This window comes from Octodon degus, unplaced genomic scaffold (assembly GCF_000260255.1).
Source record: "Octodon degus isolate 3935 unplaced genomic scaffold, OctDeg1.0 scaffold00085, whole genome shotgun sequence".
NCBI lineage: Eukaryota > Metazoa > Chordata > Mammalia > Rodentia > Octodontidae > Octodon > Octodon degus.
This window is the reverse complement of record NW_004524661.1, coordinates 10,493,365-10,499,893: the sequence shown is the minus strand read 5'-3', so window position 1 is coordinate 10,499,893 and position 6,529 is coordinate 10,493,365.

Below are 6,529 nucleotides of genomic sequence, written 5' to 3'. Positions count from 1 at the left end.
AAAATCTTTTTGTCCTCCAATTTCTATAGTACCTTGACAATAAAACTTCAGCTCCTCAAATTCATCATAGCTCCTTGTTCCTAGCTAGCTTTAATTTCTTCTTTAGTGTTGCTAGACCTCATGAAGCATCATATCAGCTCATTTATTGCCTGGTGGATCAAGTCCTTCTTAACTAAACATAGCATAAATCAATATGGCCTCATAAGGATAGCCTAAATTAGCTCTGAAAAGTTAGAGCTCTACCTTTTTATAGAGTTCAGTGAAACAAACAGTGTGGCACACATGTCATATATTTTCCAGCACTAGCATAAATGATTCCTTAAAACTTAACTGAAATTACTCCTTCAAGGATGACATTTAGTGACATGTGGGTCTTTATCTAACTTAAGGTCTCTGCATTAATTATAACTGGTGATATTTTCTGTCTTCCAAATTTTCTCCTTCATGGACTTATTTTTTCCTGTTTATAACTCCCTTCATAGGCCTATTCTCCTAGGTTTTATCATGGGACTGTATGTTTCTTGGAATTGTTTCTCTTCTACTTCCTATGCTTTTGGCTGATATTTGTAAGTCCAACCACCTATGTAATGGTATATATCAGTGTGCATTCTGATCCCTACTTCTTCCTCATTAACCCTCTGTGAATTGGTCATACACCATTACACATCTGTAATTTACACATTTATACACCATCAACATCCCCCTTACATATGATATGTTGTCAAGCTTTTTATTTTTTCCACATTTGCCATGTGTCAGAAAGTCCTCAAGATTCTCCTGTGTCTTCTGAATTTTTCTACTTTTGTTTGACTCCCACTTACCCATTTCATTCTCTAATCATCTCTTGCTTGGAGTTTTGCTATTGTCTATTCAGTTATCCTTTCAGTACACTCATTGCATCTATCTTCTAATTGATTTTGTCAAACTAATAAATAATTTATTATTATAAAATAATATATGATTGCATCAGACTTGCCATCTTTTCCTTAAAACCTGAGATGAGACTACACAGTCAAGAGGACAAAGTCAAAACATGGTGTCATGAGGTTTGGAATGGATCTGTTTTATATAGCATTTCTGATTTGTGTCACCTGTTCTAGTCCTGTCACTCCACCATGGTGCAGATTTTAGTCATGCACAAAAACAGAATGTCCTGGAAGTATCATGCCAAATCTAGTATTGTACCTTTTGTATCTGTAGTCACATTCCCTGAGATAAAACCCAGTATGCTTGACATTGGAAAACGTGTTTCCTTTTATCTATAATTATGATAAATGCTCCATAGGAGGCTGGGAAGACAATAGGGGTGCTCTACTTAAAGGATGCTATGCAAAACATACTTAGTATTTTCTTGGTTAAGAGAAGAGAAATACCCTCATGTGCTTACCAAAAATGTTCTTTCATGATAGAATATCCTAAAATCTGGAGATCTCAGTTCAAGTAACTTGTTCTCAAGAGTCTTCCATAACTATTTCTTGATGCTTAAGGCTCTTTTCTCTTTTGTTTCCAAATTCATAAACTCACATGTGTATGAAAACACACACACACACACACACACACACACACACACTTACTACTATACTTGTCACTCTGGGTTGTAAGTATTGGTTTGTGTCTTCACATACTTCCAACCAAACAGTGGACTTAAGCTGGATATCTGCACACCAGTTGTCTAGTATTTTACCAAGTGTATTGTAGATACTTAGATAAATCAACATGAACATAAAACATAGAGAAGTTCCTTCATGCAATCTGACTTAATCTGCGTCTATGGGATACACTTGAATGAAACACAACAAACATTAAATATGTGACTTCGACTTCATGCTGTCACCTATGTGACCCAAGCTTCTTAGACATTCTTATTTTTTAAAAATTCTGCCTAAATTAAGGTTTTAATTCATTTTTCTGTACCTGGAATGTTTTAGTGCTAATAAAATTTTTGGGAAAATACTCATTTGATGTTGCATAACAAAACATCCCAGATTAGTGAAAACAAAGGAATATCAAGGTATTTATTATATAGTTATAGAAGGGCTACATTTCTTCTCTCACAGCTGACCTATTAACTGGCTTGGGTATTTCTGTCCTAGTGGAAGAAAAACACTTTCTTAATCCTCTTTTATCTCTTAGCTGATGCTGAGATTTTCTGGGAAGTGCAAGAACTAAAAGTATTTGAGAATGGAATGAAGCAGGTGAAAGAGAATAATATTTAGTACTGTCATTTTCGTGTCTTTACTCTGTTCCCTCCTTTACACAAATTTTAGCAGTCATCTATAGAAGTATAGATGCCAACTAAAACCAAGACTTAGATTTAATCATTTTCATTCTATTTTATGCTGTTTAATTGAGAAGGAAGATGAGAAAACAGGACAGGTTCTTTATTCTTTCATATGGTATATCCAACAGCTGCAGAATAGCAGTAGTTGACAAAATGTTCAGCTAATTGAAGTCATGTAGTGGATATTGATGATCTTTCTACGTTTAATGGTGAAATAAATCTGCTGCTGGGGGAAAAAATATAGAATAGCTATTTGGCTGATAAATGTCTACACTATCCTCTTCAGGCAAATGAAAAAATAATAATTACTTTCCCAGATGTAATATGTTAATGCTTAATTGCACTCCTCAGAGCATCTCAAGTTTAAGAAAAATAACATTATAGCATGTTCCATGACTTTTAACTGTTAGATACAATGAAAATATACTGAGATGAAAAGATTTAGTTCACACAGCAACCTGTTGGTGACAGCAAAGTTACACCAATTCTCTTATGGAAGCATGAGTTCAAATAACACTACTCAGGCTTTCAAAATATTTGTAACATAATGGGCAATAGAAGAGATATTTATTAAATTGGGCCATTATAAATACATTTAAAAACACTCTGGGCATTCCTATTTGTACAATAGTTTTGACCTTTTTAGGTTTCAAATTTACAATCGTTTGGATAAATAAAACCTTGATACCTTCACGAAATTTTCCTCTTTTTTTTTCCTTAAAACAAGGAAGCATTAGTAGTGCAGAGGTAATGCTATTTGTCACAGAAAAGGACTTTTTAATGGAAATAACATAGATGAGACTGAAAGGTATAAGTATTAATTGTACTTAATCCATTAGCATGAATTTTAAAAGCCCAAACATTCTCACCATTGTCTTAAATCCTGCCTGCTTGGAATTGCTATGTTAATTTAAGCACCTTTGAAATATCTATTTGCCTCCTCTTTTTCATTAACTTAGACCAATCAGTCAGGAAATTTCTTGCTTTATACTCTGTAAAAATAAAGCTTGAGCCATCAGTTAGAGAAGGACACACTTTGTAAATAAAGTTAATATAATATGTTTTTTAAAATTACGATAGTGAATCACTTTCTTTTTTCTGGTTTTTGTTCATCCTGTTATGCCTGCTACATTTCCCCTTGGTCTGGTTTCTTTCCCCTGTTGTCTCCACTACTACTCCTTAAATCTGGAGGCCTCTTTGCATGCCTACACTGCTGTCCTCCACTGCTGCGTTATCGTTCAAGTCTTCCTGCTGCATTCCTGTCTCCAGTGTCTCAAGCTTGTGTCCTAAGCAATTTTCTAACTAACAGGGAATATAAATGCTGCATGAAATTATGGGGGATTCTATGAACATGATTTCATAATATTTCTGTAAGGCAAAGCTTACATATAATTTTTGTTTCATTGGTGTAACATTGTCCAAGGTGCCATAGGAAGCAGTGGGAGAAACACCAGTTTCACAGGCACATTGTTGTGGATGGATTCCTAGCAGTGACCAGCCAGGTGAGGTGAAGAAAAGCAATTACATATTCGGAGAGTAGTGCATTAAGTGAGAAAAAGCAGTGATTTTTATAGACATTGAAAGTATTCTTGGCAGTGCCGCCGCCTCCTTAGCACAGCAGGCAGCACGTCAGTCTCATAATCTGAAGGTATCCTTGGCTCATATTATCTCAGGGAAGTCCATAGGCAGGGTGTGTTGGTGTATTGCTTTAACCCTAGCACTCTTGGATGCTGAGGCTAGAAGAGCACAAGGTAGAGTCCAACCTGGAAAACTTAGTGACTAATTGAGACCCTACCTCAAAATGAAAATTAAAAAGAAATACTGAGGATGTAACTCAGTGTAAAAGCTCTGGGTTCATTTTCTAGTACTTGTAAATAAATTAAAAAATTACTCTAAAGGGAAAATTATAATAAGAGAATTCAAAACATATATGCAAAAATAGAAGCTGAGGTCAATCATGCTGGGTTAACTGAGTGATGGAGCCATGACTTTAGCTGAAGAGCAATACAAAGCCCCTGAGAGTGTCAAAGTCTCAGAGGCTTATTGCTAAAATTTCATTTTATTTTAAAGTTGAACTCAATTAATACATGTTTTTGTTCATTTGTTTGTGATTTTTAATTTGGTACAAGGTCTCACTATGCAGCTCAGACTCATGGTGATCCTCATGTTTTCAGCCTCCCCAGTGGTGGGATTATAGTATACACCACTAAGCCCAGACTCTGGCTGGCTCAGCCTGCCCTGGGGGCAGAGCTGGCACAGCACATGGTGCCAGGGATTGAACCACGGTCCCTGCGCTTGCCTAAGCTTGCCTAAGCAGGTGCTTCAGTCCACTGAGCTCTCTTGCTGGCCCAAATTAATACATGTTTAGTATTACTGAGAACAAACAGGACAAAAGTTAGTGCTTGACAATGTAGAAAGACATTCTGACTTCTTTGTATTTTATAGAGAATATTAAATGTATGATTTTTTTTTGTGTATGTCCTTCCACAGCCTCTTGTGGTCATGGCATGAGGCTTTTCAAAGTTGGCCCTATCTAGAGTTTGTGATTGGTTTATTGTCTAGGGCTGGGCTTGAAAGTGTGAGTGCTACAAATACATGCATGTTCTGTGTGAAGGAGGGAAAGGTTTGACTCTGCCCTTTGTGCTATTGTTGTTTATCTGTCTTCTACTACCATACCTCTCTGCCATGCCATCCTGCTTTGGAGCCAGCTGATTATGAGCTGAAATATCTACAAATGGTGGTGTAAACAAACTTTTCCTTCCTTAACATTGGGTGTTGGATCTTTTGTATCAGTAATGAGAGAAAAGTAACATAGAATTTGGTACCAGGGGCCCAGGAATATAGCTTAATGGCACACGTGCTGCCTGGCAAGCACAAGGACCTGAGTTCAATTCCTTCTACCAAAAACAAATAAAGAGAGAAAGAATTTGTTACCACTAGTGGGGTGGTTCAACAGCCTTTGAGAATGGCTCAAGGGGAGCATTGGAAAGGTTTGGAGAGGTCCCCTACAAAGTATAGCTAAAATGCCATAGGCCCTTCTGTATGGCAAATTCTGGTCAGAGTTCAGAAGACCAGAAGGCTGATAGAAATCCTGCTGGTAAAGAGAATGTTTGGGAGGTTTCTGCTGGGAAGAAGGGCTTCATTGATTGCTGGACTCCAGATGATGTGTGTTAGGGGTTGGGGGAGAACTTTTGTTATATTCAGGGATTTTGCCTGATACTGAGATAAAGGGAAGTGGACTAATTGGACTGGCAGAAGAAATTTCAAGGCAGTCAAGAGCTAAGGCAATGGCATGGCTACTGCTTTTAACCAAGTTCATGTTGATAATCAAGAGCAATGAGCTGTAAAAAATAATGGTATGAGTTTGGATAAAAAGAAAACTCCATTAAAACTCTAGAGTGAAAAGATAGAGCAGAGGATATCTTAATTACTGAAAGGAAACGGGAGAATACAAAAGATGGCCAGAAGACATCACAAGAAGCAGGAAGTCTCCATTTTTTGCAGCTTCAAAACAGCAAAAGTGAAAGACTATGCTTTGAGGGGAAAGCCTTAAAGCACCATGTTCCAGAACGGCAGTGACATAGAGAATTTGTTCCACAGAACTAGATTTAGAGTGCTCAGCAATCCAGGCAATTGACCCCTATAGCGAGAGTGAAGGAAGACTGGGCAGTGCATGACTCTTTGCGGGGCCACGAGTGAATGCTATGGTTTGTGTCTGGGAGTTCCCCAAAGCCTCACATGGTCATGGGGAGGTGGAGCTCTCAGAGGCAGCTAAATATACATGTACAATTGATTTATTGTCTAGTGCTAGGGTTGTAGGTGTTAGTGCTATACCCATCCAAGGGCTGGTAGACTGCATAAAATATGAGAGGAAAAGTATCTCCCCTTTTGCTCTTGTTTTTGCTGTCCTCCGCCACCATGAGCTCATTTGCTGTAACACCCTGCCTTAGAGCCAGCTGACTATAGACTGAAATTTATGTAAGTTATGAGCTAAATAATCCTTTTCTTTCTTAACTTTGGCTTTTCTTTGTTTGTTTCTTTTTTGCATTTCTGGCTATTGAACCCAGGTCCTCATACTAAATACTATGCCCTTGAAAAGGATTTTGAGACCAGTTTCCTGCTTTTTTCTTGTTTCTTTTTGAATTCTGGCTCATGAAATTTACATTTAATTCTGCCACACATTCCTGCCATAATATGTTTTCTGTTTAGAGATCTGATGTAATGGATTGTGTATCCTAGACAAATCTT